This window comes from Nothobranchius furzeri, chromosome 13 (assembly GCF_043380555.1).
Source record: "Nothobranchius furzeri strain GRZ-AD chromosome 13, NfurGRZ-RIMD1, whole genome shotgun sequence".
Lineage (NCBI taxonomy): Eukaryota > Metazoa > Chordata > Actinopteri > Cyprinodontiformes > Nothobranchiidae > Nothobranchius > Nothobranchius furzeri.
In genome coordinates this window covers 1825694-1851961 of record NC_091753.1, presented here as the reverse complement: position 1 = coordinate 1851961, position 26268 = coordinate 1825694, and positions in this window count along the sequence as shown.

The window sequence follows — 26268 nt, the reverse complement described above, 5'->3', positions numbered from 1 at the left end:
ACAAATGGACTCAGAATGATGTGAAATTGTGCTTCGTGCAACATAATTCTGGGTGCCATTTACAAACCATAAGTGCTAATGACTCCATTCCTTTTTGTGGTTGTAGGGGCTGTTGATTGGAGTACATTAAAACAAACCTGATCTCTCTAGGACATTCAGAAGTCAAGTTATAAGCCCACAAATGTGTAACCGGACTATTACTTTAAATTGACACCAGATCCGGTGACCTTTGGGACATGGTTTGACCCCCTTAGGAAAGTGCTATCATCATGAAACATTCAGATCACTTACAACTCAATAGATTCTACCTTCCTGTAACGTTTCAGCCTGATTGGACCTTGTTTTCACACAAATGAACCCAGAATGAAGTGAAATTGTGCTTCGTGCAACATAATTCTGGGTGCCATTTACAAACCATAAGTGCTAATGACTCCATTCCTTTTTGTGGTTGTAGGGGCTGTTGATTGGAGTACACTAAAACAAACCTAACCTCTCTAGGACATTCAGAAGCCAAGTTATAAGCCCACAAAGGTGTAACTGGACTACTTCTTTAAAGTGACACTTGGCCCGGTGACCTTTGGGACATGGTTTGACCCCCTATAGGAATGTGCGATCATCTTGAAACGTTCAGATCACTTACAACTCAATATATTCTACCTTCTTGTAGCGTTTCAGCCGGATTGGACCTTGTTTTCACACAAATTGACCCAGAATGATGTGAAATTGTGCTTCGTGCAACATAATTCTGGGTGCCATTTAAAAACCATAAGTGCTAATGACTCCATTTCTTTTTGTGGTTGTAGGGGCTGTTGATTGGAGTACACTAAAATAAACCTGATCTCTCTAGGACATTCAGAAGCCAAGTTATAAGCCCACAAATGTGTAACTGGACTACTTTAAATTGACACCAGATCCGGTGACCTTTGGGACATGGTTTGACCCCCTTAGGAAAGTGCTATCATCATGAAACATTCAGATCACTTACAACTCAATAGATTCTACCTTCCTGTAACGTTTCAGCCTGATTGGACCTTGTTTTCACACAAATGAACCCAGAATGATGTGAAATTGTGCTTCGTGCAACATAATTCTGGGTGCCATTTACAAACCATAAGTGCTAATGACTCCATTCCTTTTTGTGGATGTAGGAGCTGTTGATTGGAGTACACTAAAACAAACCTGACCTCTCTAGGACATTCAGAAGCCAAGTTATAATCCCACAAAGGTGTAACTGGACAACTTCTTTAAAGTGACACCAGGCCCGGTGACCTTTGGGACATGGTTTTACCCCCTATAAGAATGTGCGATCATCTTGAAACCTTCAGATCACTTACAACTCAATAGATTCTACCTTCTTGTAGCGTTTCAGCCTGATTGGACCTTGTTTTCACACAAATGGACCCAGAATGATGTGAAATTGTGCTTCGTGCAACATAATTCTGGGTGCCATTTAAGAACCATAAGTGCTAATGACTCCATTCCTTTTTGTGGTTGTGGGGGCTGTTGATTGGAGTACACTAAAACAACCCTGATCTCTCTAGGACATTCAGAAGCCAAGTTATAAGCCCACAAAGGTGTAACTGGACTACTTCTTTAAAGTGACACCAGGCCCGGTGACCTTTGGGACATGGTTTGACCCCCTATAGGAAAGTGCTATCATCATGAAACGTTCAGATCACTTACAACTCAATAGATTCTACCTTCCTGTAACGTTTCTGCCTGTTTGGACCTTGTTTTCACACAAATGAACCCAGAATGATGTGAAATTTTGCTTCGTGCAACATAATTCTGGGTGCCATTTACAAACCATAAGTGCTAATGACTCCATTCCTTTTTGTGGTTGTAGGGGCTGTTGATTGGAGTACATTAAAACAAACCTGACCTCTCCAGGACATTCAGAAGCCAAGTTATAAGCCCACAAATGTGTAACTGGACTACTACTTTAAATTGACACCAGATCCGGTGACATTTGGGACATGGTTTGACCCCCTTAGGAAAGTGCTATCATCATGAAACGTTCAGATCACTTACAACTCAATAGATTCTACCTTTCTGTAATGTTTCAGCCTGATTGGACCTTGTTTTCACACAAATGAACCCAGAATGATGTGAAATTGTGCTTCGTGCAACATAATTCTGGGTGACATTTAAAAACCATAAGTGCTAATGACTCCATTCCTTTTTGTGGTTGTAGGGGCTGTTGATTGGAGTATACTAAAACAAACCTGATCTCTCTAGGACATTCAGAAGCCAAGTTATAAGCCCACAAATGTGTAACTGGACTACTTCTTTAGACACCAGATCCGGTGACCTTTGGGACATGGTTTGACCCCTTAGGGAAGTGCTATCATCATGAAACCTTCAGATCACTTACATTTTAATAGATTCTACCTTCCTGTAATGTTTCAGCCTGATTGGACCTTGTTTTCACACAAATGGACCCAGAATGATGTGAAATTGTGCTTCGTGCAACATAATTCTGGGTGCCATTTACAAACCATAAGTGCTAATGACTCCATTCCTTTTTGTGGTTGTAGGGGCTGTTGATTGGAGTACACTAAAACAAACCTGATCTCTCTAGGACATTCAGAAGCCAAGTTATAAGCCCACAAATGTGGTACTGGACTACTTCTTTAAATTGACACCAGATCCGGTGACCTTTGGGACATGGTTTGACCCCCTTAGGAAAGTGCTATCATCATGAAACATTCAGATCACTTACAACTCAATAGATTCTACCTTCCTGTAACGTTTCAGCCTGACTGGACCTTGTTTTCACACAAATGAACCCAGAATGATGTGAAATTGTGCTTCGTGCAACATAATTCTGGGTGCCATTTAAAAACCATAAGTGCTAATGACTCCATTCCTTTTTGTGGTTGTAGGGGCTGTTGATTGGAGTACACTAAAACAAACCTGATCGCTCTAGGACATTCAGAAGCCAAGTTATAAGCCCACAAATGTGTAACTGGACTACTTCTTTAAATTGACACCAGGTCCGGTGACCTTTGGGACATGGTTTGACCCCCTTAGGAAAGTGCTATCATCATGAAACGTTCAGATCACTTACAACAATAGATTCTACCTTCCTGTAACGTTTCAGCCTGATTGGACCTTGTTTTCACACAAATGAACCCAGAATGATGTGAAATTGTGATTCGTGCAACATAATTCTGGGTGCCATTTAAAAACCATAAGTGCTAATGTCTCCATTCCTTTTTGTGGTTCTAGGGGCTGTTGATTGGAGTACACTAAAACAAACCTGATCTCTCTAGGACATTCAGAAGCCAAGTTATAAGCCCACACACAAAGATGTAACTGGACTACTTCTTTAAAGTGACACTTGGCCCGGTGACCTTTGGGACATGGTTTGACCCCCTATAGGAATGTGCGATCATCTTGAAACGTTCAGATCACTTACAACTTAATAGATTCTACCTTCTTGTAGCGTTTCAGCCGGATTGGACCTTGTTTTCACACAAATTGACCCAGAATCATGTGAAATTGTGCTTAGTGCAGCATAATTCTGGGTGCCATTTAAGAACCATAAGTGCTAATGACTCCATTCCTTTTTGTGGTTGTAGGGGCTGTTGATTGGAGTACACTAAAATAAACCTGATCTCTCTAGGACATTCAGAAGCCAAGTTATAAGCCCACAAATGTGTAACTGGACTACTTCTTTAAATTGACACCAGATCCGGTGACCTTTGGGACATGGTTTGACCCCCTTAGGAAAGCGCTATCATCATGAAACGTTCAGATCACTTACAACTCAATAGATTCTAGCTTCCAGTAACGTTTCAGCCTGATTGGACCTTGTTTTCACACAAATGAACCCAGAATGATGTGAAATTGTGCTTCCTGCAAAATAATTCTGGGTGCCATTTACAAACCATAAGTGCTAATGACTCCATTCCTTTTTGTGGTTGTAGGGGCTGTTGATTGGAGTACACTAAAACAAATCTAACCTCTCTAGGACATTCAGAAGCCAAGTTATAAGCCCACAAAGGTGTAACTGGACTACTTCTTTAAAGTGACACTTGGCCCGGTGACCTTTGGGACATGGTTTGACCCCCTATAGGAATGTGCGATCATCTTGAAACGTTCAGATCACTTACAACTCAATATATTCTACCTTCTTGTAGCGTTTCAGCCGGATTGGACCTTGTTTTCACACAAATTGACCCAGAATGATGTGAAATTGTGCTTCGTGCAACATAATTCAGGGTGCCATTTAAAAACCATAAGTGCTAATGACTCCATTTCTTTTTGTGGTTGTAGGGGCTGTTGATTGGAGTACACTAAAATAAACCTGATCTCTCTAGGACATTCAGAAGCCAAGTTATAAGCCCACAAATGTGTAACTGGACTACTTTAAAGTGACGCCAGATCCGGTGACCTTTGGGACATGGTTTGACCCCCTTAGGAAAGTGCTATCATCATGAAACATTCAGATCACTTACAACTCAATAGATTCTACCTTCCTGTAACGTTTCAGCCTGATTGGACCTTGTTTTCACACAAATGAACCCAGAATGATGTGAAATTGTGCTTCGTGCAACATAATTCTGGGTGCCATTTACAAACCATAAGTGCTAATGACTCCATTCCTTTTTGTGGTTGTAGGAGCTGTTGATTGGAGTACACTAAAACAAACCTGACCTCTCTAGGACATTCAGAAGCCAAGTTATAATCCCACAAAGGTGAAACTGGACAACTTCTTTAAAGTGACACCAGGCCCGGTGACCTTTGGGACATGGTTTTACCCCCTATAAGAATGTGCGATCATCTTGAAACCTTCAGATCACTTACAACTCAATAGATTCTACCTTCTTGTAGCGTTTCAGCCTGATTGGACCTTGTTTTCACACAAATGGACTCAGAATGATGTGAAATTGTGCTTCGTGCAACATAATTCTGGGTGCCATTTACAAACCATAAGTGCTAATGACTCCATTCCTTTTTGTGGTTGTAGGGGCTGTTGATTGGAGTACATTAAAACAAACCTGATCTCTCTAGGACATTCAGAAGTCAAGTTATAAGCCCACAAATGTGTAACCGGACTACTACTTTAAATTGACACCAGATCCGATGACCTTTGGGACATGGTTTGACCCCCTTAGGAAAGTGCTATCATCATGAAACATTCAGATCACTTACAACTCAATAGATTCTACCTTCCTGTAACGTTTCAGCCTGATTGGACCTTGTTTTCACACAAATGAACCCAGAATGATGTGAAATTGTGCTTCGTGCAACATAATTCTGGGTGCCATTTACAAACCATAAGTGCTAATGACTCCATTCCTTTTTGTGGTAGTAGGGGCTGTTGATTGGAGAACACTAAAACAAACCTAACCTCTCTAGGACATTCAGAAGCCAAGTTATAAGCCCACAAAGGTGTAACTGGACTACTTCTTTAAAGTGACACCAGGCCCGGTGACCTTTGGGACATGGTTTTACCCCCTATAGGAATGAGCGATCATCTTGAAACGTTCAGATCACTTACAACTCAATAGATTCTACCTTCTTGTAGCGTTTCAGCCTGATTGGACCTTGTTTTCACACAAATGGACCCAGAATGATGTGAAATTGTTCTTCCTGCAACATAATTCTGGGTGCCATTTACAAACCTTAAGTGCTAATGACTCCATTCCTTTTTGTGGTTGTAGGGGCTGTTGATTGGAGTACACTAAAACAAACCTGATCTCTCTAGGACATTCAGAAGCCAAGTTATAAGCCCACAAATGTGTAACTGGACTACTTCTTTAAATTGACACCAGATCCGATGACCTTTGGGACATGGTTTGACCCCCTTAGGAAAGTGCTATCATCATGAAACGTTCAGATCACTTACAACTCAATAGATTCTACCTTCCTGTAACGTTTCAGCCTGATTGGACCTTGTTTTCACACAAATGAACCCAGAATGATGTGAAATTGTGCTTCGTGCAACATAATTCTGGGTGCCATTTACAAACCATAAGTGCTAATGACTCCATTCCTTTTTGTGGTTTTAGGGGCTGTTGATTGGAGTACACTAAAAAAAACTAACCTCTCTAGGACATTCAGAAGCCAAGTTATAAGCCCAAAAGGTGTAACTGGACTACTACTTTAAAGTGACACCAGGCCCGGCGACCTTTGGGACATGGTTTTACCCCCTATAGGAATGTGCGATCATCTTGAAATGTTCAGATCACTTACAACTCAATAGATTCTACCTTCTATTAGCGTTTCAGCCTGATTGGACCTTGTTTTCACACAAATGGACCCAGAATGATGTGAAATTGTGCTTCGTGCAACATAATTCTGGGTGCCATTTACAAACCATAAGTGCTAATGACTCCATTCCTTTTTGTGGTTTTAGGGGCTGTTGATTGGAGTACACTAAAACAAACTAACCTCTCTAGGACATTCAGAAGCCAAGTTATAAGCCCAAAAGGTGTAACTGGACTACTACTTTAAAGTGACACCAGGCCCGGCGACCTTTGGGACATGGTTTTACCCCCTATAGGAATGTGCGATCATCTTGAAATGTTCAGATCACTTACAACTCAATAGATTCTACCTTCTTGTAGCGTTTCAGCCTGATTGGACCTTGTTTTCACACAAATGGACCCAGAATGATGTGAAATTGTGCATCGTGCAACATAATTCTGGGTGCCATTTACAAACCATAAGTGCTAATGACTCCATTCCTTTTTGTGGTTGTAGGGGCTGTTGATTGGAGTACACTAAAACAAACCTGATCTCTCTAGGACATTCAGAAGCCAAGTTATAAGCCCACAAATGTGTAACTGGACTACTTCTTTAAATTGACACCAGATCCGGTGACTTTTGGGACATGGTTTGACCCCCTTAGGAAAGTGCTATCATCATGAAACGTTCAGATCACTTGCAACTCAATAGATTCTACCTTCCTGTAACGTTTCAACCTGATTGGATCTTGTTTTCACACAAATGAACCCAGAATGATGTGAAATTGTGCTTCGTGCAACATAATTCTGGGTGCCATTTACAAACCATAAGTGCTAATATCTCCATTCCTTTTTGTAGTTGTAGGGGCTGTTGATTGGAGTACATTAAAACAAACCTGATCTCTCTAGGTCATTCAGAAGCCAAGTTATAAGCCCACAAATGTGTAACTGGACTGCTTCTTTAAATTGACACCAGATCCGGTGACCTTTGGGACATGGTTTGACCCCCTTAGGAAAGTGCTATCATCATGAAACGTTCAGATAACTTACAACTCAATAGATTCTACCTTCCTGTAACGTTTCAGCCTGATTGGACCTTGTTTTCACACAAATGAACCCAGAATGATGTGAAATTGTGCTTCGTGCAACATAATTCTGGGTGCCATTTACAAACCATAAGTGCTAATGACTCCATTTCCCCAAACAAAGCTATTCAGTCCAACATGGCCGGCGAAGAGCTAGAATTCCTCTCACTGATCGGACTTATGTTAAGCGTAATCCTGCGCACACGAAAACGCATTAGAGACCTGGATGATGAAGCTCAATTGGTAATAAAGGAATCACGGGAGTAGTGTGAAACGCTCCGTCGCGCGTGTAGGAGACGGTACCGTAGGAGGCGAGCTGCCATGGTTCGCCGCATGCTTCAGGAGACAGCGACCCGGCGTATATGGAAACATTCACGACTAAGTGGCGAAGTTTTCTGGTCAAACGCGTTGAAAAACTTTGGAGATGAGGAGTGGTATCAACATTTTCGAATGTCTCGCAGGACCTTCAACTACCTGTTAAGCTTGGTTAGGCCTGTTTTGGCACGGAAAACTACAAACAGGCGCAGGCCTTACGAACCTTCCCTCAGGCTAGCCGTTGTTATCTGGTGGTATGCCACACCGAGCGAATACAGAACCATAAGCTGCCTGTTTGGTGTTGGTATATCCACTGTCTGTGTTTTTTTGCGAGAGGTGACAAGTGCTCTGAAGGACTGTTTGCTAGAATGTTTCATTTCATTACCAAAGCTGGACCAGCTACAGGTCACAATGGATGGATTTGCTGCACGCGGCTACCCAATGTGTGGTGGAGCTATAGATGGAAGCCACATTCCAATCATTGCTCCGAAGGACGATCCAGCTTCATATCACAACAGAAAAGGCTGGCATTCCATTGTTCTGCAGGCTGTTGTTGACCACCGTTTCTAGTAAGACTGGTTTTGTGAGAGCATGAATTTCTATGTTGTTGTCAAGAGCAAATTTACATTTTATGCATCCCTTTGTTGTTTGGGGCTGTTATGTTGCAGCACTAACGAAATGCATTGTTCAGTTTCACAGATGTTTATGTTGGTTGGCCTGGTCGAACGCATGACGCCAGAGTACTCAGCAACTCTACCATCTTCATCAAAGCCGAACAACAAGATGGCTACCTGTTCCCCCGTGAGGTATGCCTTAACATCTAAATCTGCGCGCGCACACACACACACACACCCCTACACCTCTAATCTTGGTTTTCTGTCCTTCTAGATGTCCAGAGACATCAATGGTGTAGAGGTTCCCGTTCATCTGATTGGGGATGCGGCATATCCACTGAAGAAGTGGCTGATGAAGGGGTTCACACAACACCATCGTCTGACGCCTGAACAAAGCACCTTCAACTATCGTTTAAGCTCTGCTCGGATGGTTGTTGAAAATGCATTTGGGCGGCTTAAGGGCCGCTGGAAGTGTCTGGCCAAGCGTTGTGATGTGGACATTCACATTATGCCGGACATTGTGATTGCTTGTTGCATTCTTCACAATGTCTGCGAGATCAACAAAGACAATTACCTTGCTGAATGGAATACTGATGCCACTGAACTACCTGAACCTAATGCAGAAGCTGTGTATGCTCCTCCAGTTGGAGGGGCACAGCAAATTCGAGGGGCAATCATGTCAGTACTTTAACTGCATTTCAAATTGATTGTGCTTCTTGTCCAAAACTGCGTTGTACATTTTGGGACTGTAACTATGTCTGCTTCCCCTAATTAAAAAGAAAACTTTTAACAGTGTTAACCATTCTTCACATAGATGAGAATGTATTCATAGTTTCACCCAAAAAGGTTTTTATTTGCCAAGCAAAAAAAGTAAAATAGACACTGCAAACAGAGGTATAAGTTGTGTTGTGCAAAATCTGTCATTTCAAGTAAAAGACATTTAATTAAAATGTGCAAAACTTGTCCAAAAAAATTAAACTCAATACCCCCCCCCCCCCCCAATTTAATCGAGACTAAAGGTTTGCCATGAAAGGCTTGTATAAAAAAACACAAAAAACAACTTATTTTAGTAGATTGTATAAATGGCAAAAGTTTAAATAAAGTGTAACAAATAAAAACTGAAAATTAATACTGAAATGAAACTGTCTACAGATGGAGAATGTGGGGTGCAGCAGTCTGCACTGATGGAGCTCTGCAGGTCAGAATGTTACATCAGCCAGTGAAGGTGGAGGGACAATGAACTACAAATTGTGGTAGTTTGGACCCGGCATCCATTCCTGCTGTGGCTGAGTCAACCTGTTAACAAGTTGACGCATCAAAGATGTTATATCCTGGAATGTAGCCACTTCTTGTCGCCTGACCGCTAAGTATTCACGCATATATTGCTGTTCAAACTCCCTCTGCTCCTGCATTAATTCTCTGTCACGCTGATGGCTTCTCTCATCCATGCGTTCCAAAGCCTCGCTCCATTCTGTGTAGGAAGACTTGTCTCTCTTCCTCTTTCTTTGCCTTGGAGTGCTGGATGCCGCCTGCGATGGGGTGCTGCATGATGGCCCTATTGAAAAAGGCAGACATTAGTGTCACATATATGCTGTAGTGTTTCAATGTATTTTGTGCAGTGGGGTGATTATCTGAATATGGTGCACTACAGGTTTACCACAAAGACAAACATTTAAACTCAACTCAGATATAGTAACAAAATACATGTTCAAAATGGGACACGTAATGTATGTCCTCCATTTTTTGGTGAGTTTTCCAATAACTGTAACCCCCAATGTGCACGTAATTCAAACACGTCACCCAGCGCTTTTCTCATCACGTGCTCAGTTGGAGCAGTTTAGATACCAGAAGTTAAAAGCCTGCTGTTTAGGTCGCAGTTGTCTGCAATTAACGTTTTTATAGCTATAAGCTGTACATCTGCACACCCAGTCTTACAACAGCATCTGCTTGCTAACGTGAATATTTACCTGTGTTGAGGGTCTGACCTCATGAGGAAATTACTATGCAGTGATTTTCTCCAAAATGACTGTGCTTAAATTGCTCTGAAAAGCAAATAATCACATCAGCGCCAAGAAACTTCATTTCCCATGATGCTTTGCACACGGAAGCATTGTGATGACGTCACCGCCTAGTACCAGAAACACGTTCTGCGCATGTGAGGGAAGCCGTGGAGCTTTTCCCGCGAACTAAGACCATAAATCTTCAGCAGAGACAAAGAATCCTCGTTCTTTTGCCCAGGATACCTGGCGGTAAGGACACGCTTGTCAACGCTCCGACTCCCTTGAGCACGCGGAAGCTCTAAGTGCCAAGTTGAGCCCACGGAACTGCTGGAAACTAAACTGCAAGCCCATCAGATCTGCTCGTTTCTGCTCCCCTCCAGCTGATGTTTGAGGACACAGAACTGCGGAGGAAAGCAACAACTCCATCAAGCACGCTGTAAGTTATAACTCAGCACAGAAAGAAACTTTGCTGTCTCTGTCCAGCCCGTGGAGAAACACTCGTGAACGCCAAACAACGGAGAAAGCATCAAACCGACGGACGACGCCGAAAGCTGCGGAGAAACGCGGAGAACCGTCAAATCAAAGAGGGAGGGACGCCTCGCTCTTCTGGTGATCAGCAACTCGTCTCTTTCTCTCTCTCCTTCTTCTTCCGTTAACTCTATAGTCCAGAATAAGCAATAAAACCGCGCTATTGCTTAAAAAGTAGCTTCGTGTTTTCCTCTTTCGTCCCAAACACGTCCGTCGGGTCATTTTGAAAGAATAAACTGCTTATTGATCATTGTTTGGTATCTTAAAATGGTTTCTGTCATGGCCAGGCTGAAACTAAAAGATATTAATTTGTGATTAATCTTTTGTGTTGTTTCATGATCTTTTGAAATGTTTTGAGTGATTTAAGGTTAAGTTACTACTGATTCTAAGTGCTTTGGAAGTTAAAGTGCAAGTTGCCACCCACACTTTAGCCAGACAAAGGGGTCAGCCATCTTGTATTCAAGACTCCATTTTGAATCCATACACACGCACACACACACACACACACACACACACACACACACACTACTCCTTTGTGAGAACAAAGGACCCCATTCATACATCCTCCATCACATGCAAACACATCCATCTTCAATCATATCACACGGTTATTATTCATCTATTCCACTGTTTATTCATTTGACAAATTGTTAATTAAATGTTATAAAATTCAGATTTTTGTGTCCAGTAGCTTTGTTGTGTCGAAGAGAAGTCTCTGCTCCGAGGATTCTACGAACTTCAAGAAAGACTGATAAGAGTTTTGGATTCATTTCCCTTTCTAATTAAAGGGTGGTGCCCCGAAGATATCTAAGAATATCTTAATTAATTAATAAATCAGTAAATAGTTCCATATTTACAGAATTTATTGAAGAATCCAAAAGTAAGTTAAAGCTTACGAATTGTTCGCTCCTAATAACCCCAACACCTGCTATGGAAGAGCAGTCACTGTCCGACGCGACTTGGGGCCTGTGGTTCTCGCTGCCGTCCGTTGCGTCTTCTTGGGCCCTCTCAAGGGAGCTGCAGCTGGCCTCAGAGCAGTCCTCTGGTCGGTTGGAAGCCGCCGCCATGCTTCCACACACCACAACAGGGTTTGTGGTTTTTTGAGCACCCCATATAGCTTCACATAAGTCGAAGTAGCCCCACTCCATCCGGTCGTTACCACTTCTCCTATTGTGGTCACATACCTCGTGGTATCGACGCTTTAAGGCCTTGAGCTTCGATATGGCCTGTTGTTTGCTCCGGTGCGTTCCCAGATCACGCAACTTCGTTATTAGGCGGTCGTAGGTGACAGAGTCTCGCGCTGTACCTTGAATACTTTTCATAATGACCATGTCTCCCCTCACCGTGAGTAGGTCTCGAATCTCTGAATCTGTCCACTTGGTCGACATGTTGGAGATGCTGTTCAGATGTTCGCCTTCTTTCCTCTGTGTGTTTGTGCTCAGGACTCGGGACATCATGTGGTATACCTTCCCGGTCACGTGACATATACGTTATCTAGGTGCGCACAGCGTCGCCCGGTCCCCTCCTCCCCCCTCCCCCTTGTCCGGAAATTTATCTCACGAGTCTGAAAGCAGCCACCCTGTCCGTAACAAGTCCGGACCTGTTACTAGGGGCTTCGTCCGGAGAAATTCCGGAGCACGTTATCCGGATGTTTGTTGCACGAAGCACAATTTCACATCATTCTGGGTTCATTTGTGTGAAAACAAGGTCCAATCAGGCTGAAACGTTACAGGAAGGTAGAATCTATTTAGTTGTAAGTGATCTGAACGTTTCATGATGATAGCACTTTCCTAAGGGGGTCAAACCATGTCGCAAAGGTCACCGGATCTGGTGTCAATTTAAAGAAGTAGTCCAGTTACACATTTGTGGGCTTATAACTTGGCTTCTGAATGTCCTAGAGATATCAGGTTTGTTTTAATGTACTCCAATCAACAGCCCCTACAACCACAAAAAGGAATGGAGTCATTAGCACTTATGGTATGTAAATGGCACCCAGAATTATGTTGCACGAAGCACAATTTCACATCATTCTGGGTTCATTTGTGTGAAAACAAGGTCCAATCAGGCTGAAATGTTACAGGAAGGTAGAATGTATTGAGTTGTAAGTGATCTGAACGTTTCATGATGATAGCACTTTCCTAAGGGGGTCACACCATGTCCCAAAGGTCACCGGATCTGGTGTCAATTTAAAGAAGTAGTCCAGTTACACATTTGTGGGCTTATAACTTGGTTTCTGAATGTCCTAGAGAGATCAGGTTTGTTTTAATGTACTCCAATCAAGAGCCCCTACAAACACAAAAGGGAATGGAGTCATTAGCACTTATGGTTTGTAAATGGCACCCAGAATTATGTTGCACGATGCACAATTTCACATCATTCTGGGTCCATTTGTGTGAAAACAAGGTCCAATCAGGCTGAAACGCTACAAGAAGATAGAATCTATTGAGTTGTAAGTGATCTGAACGTTTCAAGATGATCGCACATTCCTATAGGGGGTAAAACCATTTCCCAAAGGTCACCGGGCCTGGTGTCACTTTAAAGAAGTAGTCCAGTTACACCTTTGTGGGCTTATAACTTGGCTTCTGAATGTCCTAGAGAGGTTAGGTTTGTTTTAGTGTACTCCAATCAAAGCCCCTACAACCACAAAAAGGAATGGAGTCATTAGCACTTATGGTTTGTAAATGGCACCCAGAATTATGTTGCACGAAGCACAATTTCACATCATTCTGGGTTCATTTGTGTGGAAACAAGGTCCAATCAGGCTGAAACGTTACAGGAAGGTAGAATCTATTGAGTTGTAAGTTATCTGAACGTTTCATGATGACAGCACTTTCCTAAGGGGGTCAAACCATGTCCCAAAGGTCACCGGATCTGGTGTCAATTTAAAGTAGTAGTCCAGTTACACATTTGAGGGCTTATAACTTGACTTCTGAATGTCCTAGAGAGATCAGGTTTGTTTTAATGTACTCCAATCAACAGCCCCTACAACCACAAAAAGGAATGGAGTCATTAGCACTTATGGTTTGTAAATGGCACCCAGAATTATGTTGCACGAAGCACAATTTCACATCATTCTGGGTCCATTTGTGTGAAAACAAGGTCCAATCAGGCTGAAACGCTACAAGAAGGTAGAATCTATTGAGCTGTAAGTGATCTGAAGGTTTCAAGATGATCGCACATTCTTATAGGGGGTAAAACCATGTCCCAAAGGTCACCGGGCCTGGTGTCACTTTAAAGAAGTTGTCCAGTTACACCTTTGTGGGCTTATAACTTGGCTTCTGAATGTCCTAGAGAGATCAGGTTTGTTTTAGTGTACTCCAATCAACAGCCCCTACAACCACAAAAAGGAATGGAGTCATTAGCACTTATGGTTTGTAAATGGCACCCAGAATTATGTTGCACGAAGCACAATTTCACATCATTCTGGGTTCATTTGTGTGAAAACAAGGTCCAATCAGGCTGAAACGTTACAGGAAAGTAGAATCTATTGAGTTGTAAGTGATATGAATGTTTCATGATGATAGCACTTTCCTAAGGGGGTCAAACCATGTCCCAAAGGTCACCGGATCTGGTGTCAATTTAAAGAAGTAGTCCAGTTACACATTTGTGGGCTTATAACTTGGCTTCTGAATGTCCTAGAGAGATCAGGTTTGTTTTAGTGTATTCCAATCAACAGCCCCTACAACCACAAAAAGGAATGGAGTCATTATCACTTAAGGTTTGTAAATGGCACCCAGAATTATGTTGCACGAAGCACAATTTAACATCATTCTGGGTCCATTTGTGTGAAAACAAGGTCCAATCAGGCTGAAACGTTACAGGAAGGTAGAATCTATTGAGTTGTAAGTTATCTGAACGTTTCATGATGATAGCACTTTCCTAAGGGGGTCAAATCATGTCCCAAAGGTCACCGGATCTGGTGTCAATTTAAAGAAGCAGTCCAGTTACACATTTGTGGGCTTATAACTTGGCTTCTGAATGACCTAGAGAGATCAGGTTTGTTTTAATGTACTCCAATCAACAGCCCCTACAACCACAAAAAGGAATGGAGATATTAGCACTTATGGTTTGTAAATGGCACCCAGAATTATGTTGCACGAAGCACAATTTCACATCATTCTGGGTTCATTTGTGTGAAAACAAGGTCCAATCAGGCTGAAACGTTACAGGAAGGTAGAATCTATTGAGTTGCAAGTGATCTGAACGTTTCATGATGATAGCACTTTCCTAAGGGGGTCAAACCATGTCCCAAAAGTCACCGGATCTGGTGTCAATTTAAAGAAGTAGTCCAGTTACACATTTGTGGGCTTATAACTTGGCTTCTGAATGTCCTAGAGAGATCAGGTTTGCTTTAGTGTACTCCAATCAACAGCCCCTACAACCACAAAAAGGAATGGAGTCATTAGCACTTATGGTTTGTAAATGGCACCCAGAATTATGTTGCACGAAGCACAATTTCACATCATTCTGGGTCCATTTGTGTGAAAACAAGGTCCAATCAGGCTGAAACGCTACAAGAAGGTAGAATCTATTGAGTTGTAAGTGATCTGAACATTTCAAGATGATCGCACATTCCTATAGGGGGTAAAACCATGTCCCAAAGGTCACCGGGCCTGGTGTCACTTTAAAGTAGTAGTCCAGTTACACCTTTTGGGCTTATAACTTGGCTTCTGAATGTCCTAGAGAGGTTAGTTTGTTTTAGTGTACTCCAATCAACAGCCCCTAAAACCACAAAAAGGAATGGAGTCATTAGCACTTATGGTTTGTAAATGGCACCCAGAATTATGTTGCACGAAGCACAATTTCACATCATTCTGGGTTCATTTGTGTGGAAACAAGGTCCAATAAGGGTGAAACGTTACAGGAAGGTAGAATCTATTGAGTTGTAAGTGATCTGAACGTTTCATGATGAGAGCACTTTCCTAAGGGGGTCAAACCATGTCCCAAAGGTCACCGGATCTGGTGTCAATTTAAAGAAGTAGTCCAGTTACACCTTTGTGGGCTTATAACTTGGCTTCTGAATGTCCTAGAGAGATCAGGTTTGTTTTAGTGTACTCCAATCAACAGCCCCTACAACCACAAAAAGGAATGGAGTCATTAGCACTTAAGGTTTGTAAATGACACCCAGAATTATGTTGCAGGAAGAACAATTTCACATCATTCTGGGTCCATTTGTGTGAAAACAAGGTCCAATCAGGCTGAAACGCTACAAGAAGGTAGAATCTATTGAGTTGTAAGTGATCTGAACGTTTCAAGATGATCGCTCATTCCTATAGGGGGTAAAACCATGTCCCAAAGGTCACCGGGCCTGGTGTCACTTTAAAGAAGTTGTCCAGTTACACCTTTGTGGGCTTATAACTTGGCTTCTGAATGTCCTAGAGAGATCAGGTTTGTTTTAGTGTACTCCAATCAACAGCCCCTACAACCACAAAAAGGAATGGAGTCATTAGCACTTATGGTTTGTAAATGGCACCCAGAATTATGTTGCACGAAGCACAATTTCACATCATTCTGGGTTTTTTGTGTGAAAACAAGGTCCAATCAGGCTGAAACGTTACAGGAAAGTAGAATCTATTGAGTTGTAAGTGATATGAAAGTTTCATGATGATAGCACTTTCCTAAGGGGGTCAAACCATGTCCGAAAGGTCACCGGATCTGGTGTCAATTTAAAGAAGTAGTCCAGTTACACATTTGTGGGCTTATAACTTGGCTTCTGAATGTCCTAGAGAGATCAGGTTTATTTTAGTGTACTCCAATCAACAGCCCCTACAAACACAAAAAGGAATGGAGTCATTAGCACTTATGGTTTTTAAATGGCACCCAGAATTATGTTGCACAAAGCACAATTTCACATCATTCTGGGTCCATTTGTGTGAAAACAAGGTCCAATCAGGCTGAAACGTTACAGGAAGGTAGAATCTATTGAGTTGTAAGTGATCTGAACGTTTCATGATGATAGCACTTTCCTAAGGGGGTCAAACCATCTCCCAAAGGTCACTGGATCTGGTGTCAATTTAAAGAAGTAGTCCAGTTACACATTTGTGGGCTTATAACTTGGCTTCTGAATGTCCTAGAGAGATCAGGTTGTTTTTAATGTACTCCAATCAACAGCCCCTACAACCACAAAAATGAATGGAGTCATTAGCACTTATGGTTTGTAAGTGGCACCCAGAATTATGTTGCACGAAGCACAATTTCACATCATTCTGGGTCAATTTGTGTGAAAACAAGGTCCAATCCGGCTGAAACGCTACAAGAAGGTAGAATCTATTGAGTTGTAAGTGATCTGAACGTTTCAAGATGATCACACATTCCTATAGGGGGTCAAACCATGTCCCAAAGGTCACCGGGCCAAGTGTCACTTTAAAGAAGTAGTCCAGTTACACCTTTGTGGGCTTATAACTTGGCTTCTGAATGTCCTAGAGAGGTTAGGTTTGTTTTAGTGTACTCCAATCAACAGCCCCTACAACCACAATAAGGAATGGAGTCATTAGCACTTATGGTTTGTAAGTGGCACCCAGAATTATGTTGCACGAAGCACAATTTCACATCATTCTGGGTCAATTTGTGTGAAAACAAGGTCCAATCCGGCTGAAACGCTACAAGAAGGTAGAATCTATTGAGTTGTAAGTGATCTGAACGTTTCAAGATGATCACACATTCCTATAGGGGGTCAAACCATGTCCCAAAGGTCACCGGGCCAAGTGTCACTTTAAAGAAGTAGTCCAGTTACACCTTTGTGGGCTTATAACTTGGCTTCTGAATGTCCTAGAGAGGTTAGGTTTGTTTTAGTGTACTCCAATCAACAGCCCCTACAACCACAATAAGGAATGGAGTCATTAGCACTTATGGTTTGTAAATGGCACCCAGAATTATGTTGCACGAAGCACAATTTCACATCATTCTGGGTTCATTTGTGTGAAAACAAGGTCCAATCAGGCTGAAACGTTACTGGATAATAGAATCTATTGAGTTGTAAGTGATCTGAACGTTTCATGATGATAGCGCTTTCCTAAGGGGGTCAAACCATGTCCCAAAGGTCACCGGATCTGGTGTCAATTTAAAGAAGTAGTCCAGTTACACATTTGTGGGCTTATAACTTGGCTTCTGAATGTCCTAGAGAGATCAGGTTTATTTTAGTGTACTCCAATCAACAGCCCCTACAACCACAAAAAGGAATGGAGTCATTAGCACTTATGGTTCTTAAATGGCACCCAGAATTATGCTGCACTAAGCACAATTTCACATGATTCTGGGTCAATTTGTGTGAAAGCAAGGTCCAATCCGGCTGAAACGCTACAAGAAGGTAGAATCTATTGAGTTGTAAGTGATCTGAACGTTTCAAGATGATCGCACATTCCTATAGGGGGTCAAACCATGTCCCAAAGGTCACCGGGCTAGGTGTCACTTTAAAGAAGTAGTCCAGTTACATCTTTGTGTGTGGGCTTATAACTTGGCTTCTGAATGTCCTAGAGAGATCAGGTTTGTTTTAGTGTACTCCAATCAACAGCCCCTAGAACCACAAAAAGGAATGGAGACATTAGCACTTATGGTTTTTAAATGGCACCCAGAATTATGTTGCACGAAGCACAATTTCACATCATTCTGGGTTCATTTGTGTGAAAACAAGGTCCAATCAGGCTGAAACGTTACAGGAAGGTAGAATCTATTGTTGTAAGTCATCTGAACGTTTCATGATGATAGCACTTTCCTAAGGGGGTCAAACCATGTCCCAAAGGTCACCGGATCTGGTGTCTAAAGAAGTAGTCCAGTTACAAATTTGTGGGCTTATAACTTGGCTTCTGAATGTCCTAGAGAGATCAGGTTTGTTTTAGTATACTCCAATCAACAGCCCCTACAACCACAAAAAGGAATGGAGTCATTAGCACTTATGGTTTTTAAATGGCACCCAGAATTATGTTGCACGAAGCACAATTTCACATCATTCTGGGTTCATTTGTGTGAAAACAAGGTCCAATCAGGCTGAAACGTTACAGGAAGGTAGAATCTATTGCGTTGTAAGTGATCTGAACGTTTCATGATGATAGCACTTTCCTAAGGGGGTCAAACCATGTCCCAAAGGTCACCGGATCTGGTGTCAATTTAAAGAAGTAGTCCAGTTACACATTTGTGGGCTTATAACTTGGCTTCTGAATGTCCTAGAGCGATCAGGTTTGTTTTAGTGTACTCCAATCAACAGCCCCTACAACCACAAAAAGGAATGGAGTCATTAGCACTTATGGTTTTTAAATGGCACCCAGAATTATGTTGCACGAAGCACAATTTCACATCATTCTGGGTTCATTTGTGTGAAAACAAGGTCCAATCAGGCTGAAACGTTACAGAAAGGTAGAATCTATTGAGTTGTAAGTGATCTGAACGTTTCATGATGATAGCACTTTCCTAAGGGGGTCAAACCATGTCCCAAAGGTCACCGGATCTGGTGTCAATTTAAAGAAGTAGTCCAGTTACACATTTGTGGGCTTATAACTTGGCTTCTGAATGTCCTAGAGAGATCAGGTTTGTTTTAGTGTACTCCAATCAACAGCCCCTACAACCACAAAAAGGAATGGAGTCATTAGCACTTATGGTTTGTAAATGGCACCCAGAATTATGTTGCACGAAGCACAATATCACATCATTCTGGGTCCATTTGTGTGAAAACAAGGTCCAATCAGGCTGAAACATTACAGGAAGGTAGAATCTATTAAAATGTAAGTGATCTGAAGGTTTCATGATGATAGCACTTCCCTAAGGGGGTCAAACCATGTCCCAAAGGTCACCGGATCTGGTGTCTAAAGAAGTAGTCCAGTTACACATTTGTGGGCTTATCACTTGGCTTCTGAATGTCCTAGAGAGATCAGGTTTGTTTTAGTATACTCCAATCAACAGCCCCTACAATCACAAAAAGGAATGGAGTCATTAGCACTTATGGTTTTTAAATGGCACCCAGAATTATGTTGCAGGAAGCACAATTTCACATCATTCTGGCTTCATTTGTGTGAAAACAAGGTCCAATCAGGCTGAAACGTTACAGAAAGGTAGAATCTATTGAGTTGTAAGTGATCTGAACGTTTCATGATGATAACACTTTCCTAAGGGGGTCAAACCATGTCCCAAATGTCACGGGATCTGGTGTCAATTTAAAGTAGTAGTCCAGTTACACATTTGTGGGCTTATAACTTGGCTTCTGAATGTCCTGGAGAGGTCAGGTTTGTTTTAATGTACTCCAATCAACAGCCCCTACAACCACAAAAAGGAATGGAGTCATTAGCACTTATGGTTTGTAAATGGCACCCAGAATTATGTTGCACGAAGCAAAATTTCACATCATTCCGGGTTCATTTGTGTGAAAACAAGGTCCAATCAGGCAGAAACGTTACAGGAAGGTAGAATCTATTGAGTTGTAAGTGATCTGAACGTTTCATGATGAAAGCACTTTCCTATAGGGGGTCAAACCATGTCCCAAAGGTCACCGGGCCTGGTGTCACTTTAAAGAAGTAGTCCAGTTACACCTTTGTGGGCTTATAACTTGGCTTCTGAATGTCCTAGAGAGATCAGGGTTGTTTTAGTGTACTCCAATCAACAGCCCCCACAACCACAAAAAGGAATGGAGTCATTAGCACTTATGGTTCTTAAATGGCACCCAGAATTATGTTGCACGAAGCACAATTTCACATCATTCTGGGTCCATTTGTGTGAAAACAAGGTCCAATCAGGCTGAAACGTTACAGGAAGGTAGAATCTATTAAGTTGTAAGTGATCTGAACGTTTCAAGATGATCGCACATTCCTATAGGGGGTAAAACCATGTCCCAAAGGTCACCGGGCCTGGTGTCTCTTTAAAGAAGTAGTCCAGTTACATCTTTGTAGGCTTATAACTTGGCTTCTGAATGTCCTAGAGAGATCAGGTTTGTTTTAGTGTACTCCAATCAACAGCCCCTACAACCACAAAAAGGAATGGAGTCATTAGCACTTATGGTTTGTAAATGGCACACAGAATTATGTTGCACGAAGCACAATTTCACATCATTCTGGGTCCATTTGTGTGAAAACAAGGTCCAATCAGGCTGAAACGTTACAAGAAGGTAGAATCTATTGAGTTGTAAGTGATCCGAACGTTTCATGATGATAGCACTTTCCTAAGGGGGTCAAACCATGTCCCAAAGGTCACCGGATCTGGTGTCAATTTAAAGAAGTAGTCCAGTTACACATTTGTGGGCTTATAACTTGGCTTCTGAATGTCCTAGAGAGGTTAGGTTTGTTTTAGTGTACTCCAATCAACAGCCCCTACAACCACAAAAAGGAATGGAGTCATTAGCACTTATGGTTTGTAAATGGCACCCAGAATTATTTTGCACGAAGCACAATTTCACATCATTCTGGGTTCATTTGTGTGAAAACAAGGTCCAGTCAGGCTGAAACGTTACTGGAAGCTAGAATCTATTGAGTTGTAAGTGATCTGAACGTTTCATGATGATAGCGCTTTCCTAAGAGGGTCAAACCATGTCCCAAAGGTCACCGGATCTGGTGTCAATTTAAAGAAGTAGTCCAGTTACACATTTGTGGGCTTATAACTTGGCTTCTGAATGTCCTAGAGAGATCAGGTTTATTTTAGTGTACTCCAATCAACAGCCCCTACAACCACAAAAAGGAATGGAGTCATTAGCACTTATGGTTCTTAAATGGCACCCAGAATTATGCTGCACTAAGCACAATTTCACATGATTCTGGGTCAATTTGTGTGAAAACAAGGTCCAATCCGGCTGAAACGCTACAAGAAGGTAGAATCTATTGAGTTGTAAGTGATCTGAACGTTTCAAGATGATCGCACATTCCTATAGGGGGTCAAACCATGTCCCAAAGGTCACCGGGCCAAGTGTCACTTTAAAGAAGTAGTCCAGTTACATCTTTGTGTGTGGGCTTATAACTTGGCTTCTGAATGTCCTAGAGAGATCAGGTTTGTTTTAGAGTACTCCAGTTAACAGCCCCCATTACCCCAAAGAGGAATGGAGTCATTAGCACTTATGGTTTGTAAATGGCACCCAGAATTATGTTGCACGAAGCACAATTTCACATCATTCTGGGTTCATTTGTGTGGAAACAAGGTCCAATCAGGCTGAAACGTTACAGGAAGGTAGAATCTATTGAGTTGTAAGTGATCTGAACGTTTCATGATGAGAGCACTTTCCTAAGGGGGTCAAACCATGTCCCAAAGGTCACCGGATCTGGTGTCAATTTAAAGAAGTAGTCCAGTTACACATTTGTGGGCTTATAACTTGGCTTCTGAATGTCCTAGAGAGATCAGGTTTGTTTTAGTGTACTCCAATCAACAGCCCCTACAACCACAAAAAGGAATGGAGTCATTAGCACTTAAGGTTTGTAAATGACACCCAGAATTATGTTGCAGGAAGAACAATTTCACATCATTCTGGGTCCATTTGTGTGAAAACAAGGTCCAATCAGGCTGAAACGCTACAAGAAGGTAGAATCTATTGAGTTGTCAGTGATCTGAACGTTTCAAGATGATCGCTCATTCCTATAGGGGGTAAAACCATGTCCCAAAGGTCACCGGGCCTGGTGTCACTTTAAAGAAGTAGTCCAGTTACACCTTTGTGGGCTTATAACTTGGCTTCTGAATGTCCTAGAGAGGTTAGGTTTGTTTTAGTGTTCTCCAATCAACAGCCCCTACAACCACAAAAAGGAATGGAGTCATTAGCACTTATGGTTTGTAAATGGCACCCAGAATTATGTTGCACGAAGCACAATTTCACATCATTCTGGGTTCATTTGTGTGAAAACAAGGTCCAATCAGGCTGAAACGTTACAGGAAGGTAGAATCTATTGAGTTGTAAGTGATCTGAATGTTTCATGATGATAGCACTTTCCTAAGGGGGGCAAACCCTGTCCCAAAGGTCACCGGATCTGGTGTCAATTTAAAGTAGTAGTCCAGTTACACATTTGTGGGCTTATAACTTGACTTCTGAATGTCCTAGAGAGATCAGGTTTGTTTTAATGTACTCCAATCAACAGCCCCTACAACCACAAAAAGGAATGGAGTCATTAGCACTTATGGTTTGTAAATGGCACCCAGAATTATGTTGCACGAAGCACAATTTCACATAATTCTGGGTCCATTTGTGTGAAAACAAGGTCCAATCAGGCTGAAACGCTACAAGAAGGTAGAATCTATTGAGTTGTAAGTGATCTGAAGGTTTCAAGATGATCACACATTCTTATAGGGGGTAAAACCATGTCCCAAAGGTCACCGGGCCTGGTGTCACTTTAAAGAAGTTGTCCAGTTACACCTTTGTGGGCTTATAACTTGGCTTCTGAATGTCCTAGAGAGATCAGGTTTGTTTTAGTGTACTCCAATCAACAGCCCCTACAACCACAAAAAGCAATGGAGTCATTAGCACTTATGGTTTGTAAATGGCACCCAGAATTATGTTGCACGAAGCACAATTTCACATCATTCTGGGTTCATTTGTGTGAAAACAAGGTCCAATCAGGCTGAAACGTTACAGGAAAGTAGAATCTATTGAGTTGTAAGTGATATGAGAGTTTCATGATGATAGCACTTTCCTAAGGGGGTCAAACCATGTCCCAAAGGTCACCGGATCTGGTGTCAATTTAAAGAAGTAGTCCAGTTACACATTTGTGGGCTTATAACTTGGCTTCTGAATGTCCTAGAGAGATCAGGTTTGTTTTAGTGTACTCCAATCAACAGCCCCTACAACCACAAAAAGGAATGGAGTCATTAGCACTTAAGGTTTGTAAATGACACCCAGAATTATGTTGCACGAAGCACAATTTCACATCATTCTGGGTCACTTTGTGTGAAAACAAGGTCCAATCCGGCTGAAACGCTACAAGAAGGTAGAATCTATTGAGTTGTAAGTGATCTGAACGTTTCAAGATGATCACACATTCCTATAGGGGGTCAAACCATGTCCCAAAGGTCACCGGGCCAAGTGTCACTTTAAAGAAGTAGTCCAGTTACACCTTTGTGGGCTTATAACTTGTCTTCTGAATGTCCTAGAGAGGTTAGGTTTGTTTTAGTGTACTCCAATCAACAGCCCCTACAACCACAAAAAGGAATGGAGTCATTAGCACTTATGGTTTGTAAATGGCACCCAGAATTATGTTGCACGAAGCACAATTTCACATCATTCTGGGTTCATTTGTGTGAAAATAAGGTCCAATCAGGCTGAAACATTACAGGAAGGTAGAATCTATTGTTGTAAGTGATCTGAACGTTTCATGATAATAGCACTTTCCTAAGGGGGTCAAACCATGTCCCAAAGGTCACCGGATCTGGTGTCTAAAGAAGTAGTCCAGTTACAAATTTGTGGGCTTATAACTTGGCTTCTGAATGTCCTAGAGAGATCAGGTTTGTTTTAGTATACTCCAATCAACAGCCCCTACAACCACAAAAAGGAATGGAGTCATTAGACTTATGGTTTTTAAATGGCACCCAGAATTATGTTGCACGAAGCACAATTTCACATCATTCTGGGTTCATTTGTGTGAAAACAAGGTCCAATCAGGCTGAAACGTTACAGGAAGGTAGAATCTATTGCGTTGTAAGTGATCTGAACGTTTCATGATGATAGCGCTTTCCTAAGAGGGTCAAACCATGTCCCAAAGGTCACCGGATCTGGTGTCAATTTAAAGAAGTAGTCCAGTTACACATTTGTGGGCTTATAACTTGACTTCTGAATGTCCTAGAGAGATCAGGTTTGTTTTAATGTACTCCAATCAACAGCCCCTACAACCACAAAAAGGAATGGAGTCATTAGCACTTATGGTTTGTAAAGGGCACCCAGAATTATGTTGCACGAAGCACAATTTCACATCATTCTTGGTTCATTTGTGTGAAAACAAGGTCCAATCAGGCTGAAACGCTACAAGAAGGTAGAATCTATTGAGTTGTAAGTGATCTGAAGGTTTCAAGATGATCGCACATTCTTATAGGGGATAAAACCATGTCCCAAAGGTCACCGGGCCTGGTGTCACTTTAAAGAAGTTGTCCAGTTACACCTTTGTGGGCTTATAACTTGGCTTCTGAATGTCCTAGAGAGATCAGGTTTGTTTTAGTGTACTCCAATCAACAGCCCCTACAACCACAAAAAGGAATGGAGTCATTAGCACTTATGGTTTGTAAATGGCACCCAGAATTATGTTGCACGAAGCACAATTTCACATCATTCTGGGTTCATTTGTGTGAAAACAAGGTCCAATCAGGCTGAAACGTTACAGGAAAGTAGAATCTATTGAGTTGTAAGTGATATGAAAGTTTCATGATGATAGCACTTTCCTAAGGGGGTCAAACCATGTCCCAAAGGTCACCGGATCTGGTGTCAATTTAAAGAAGTAGTCCAGTTACACATTTGTGGGCTTATAACTTGGCTTCTGAATGTCCTAGAGAGATCAGGTTTATTTTAGTGTACTCCAATCAACAGCCCCTACAACCACAAAAAGGAATGGAGTCATTAGCACTTATGGTTTTTAAATGGCACCCAGAATTATGTTGCACAAAGCACAATTTCACATCATTCTGGGTCCATTTGTGTGAAAACAAGGTCCAATCAGGCTGAAACGTTACAGGAAGGTAGAATCTATTGAGTTGTAAGTGATCTGAACGTTTCATGATGATAGCACTTTCCTAAGGGGGTCAAACCATCTCCCAAAGGTCACTGGATCTGGTGTCAATTTAAAGAAGTAGTCCAGTTACACATTTGTGGGCTTATAACTTGGCTTCTGAATGTCCTAGAGAGATCAGGTTTGTTTTAATGTACTCCAATCAACAGCCCCTACAACCACAAAAATGAATGGAGTCATTAGCACTTATGGTTTGTAAGTGGCACCCAGAATTATGTTGCACGAAGCACAATTTCACATCATTCTGGGTCAATTTGTGTGAAAACAAGGTCCAATCCGGCTGAAACGCTACAAGAAGGTAGAATCTATTGAGTTGTAAGTGATCTGAACGTTTCAAGATGATCACACATTCCTATAGGGGGTCAAACCATGTCCCAAAGGTCACCGGGCCAAGTGTCACTTTAAAGAAGTAGTCCAGTTACACCTTTGTGGGCTTATAACTTGGCTTCTGAATGTCCTAGAGAGGTTAGGTTTGTTTTAGTGTACTCCAATCAACAGCCCCTACAACCACAAAAAGGAATGGAGTCATTAGCACTTATGGTTTGTAAATGGCACCCAGAATTATGTTGCACGAAGCACAATTTCACATCATTCTGGGTTCATTTGTGTGAAAACAAGGTCCAATCAGGCTGAAACGTTACTGGATGCTAGAATCTATTGAGTTGTAAGTGATCTGAACGTTTCATGATGATAGCGCTTTCCTAAGGGGGTCAAACCATGTCCCAAAGGTCACCGGATCTGGTGTCAATTTAAAGAAGTAGTCCAGTTACACATTTGTGGGCTTATAACTTGGCTTCTGAATGTCCTAGAGAGATCAGGTTTATTTTAGTGTACTCCAATCAACAGCCCCTACAACCACAAAAAGG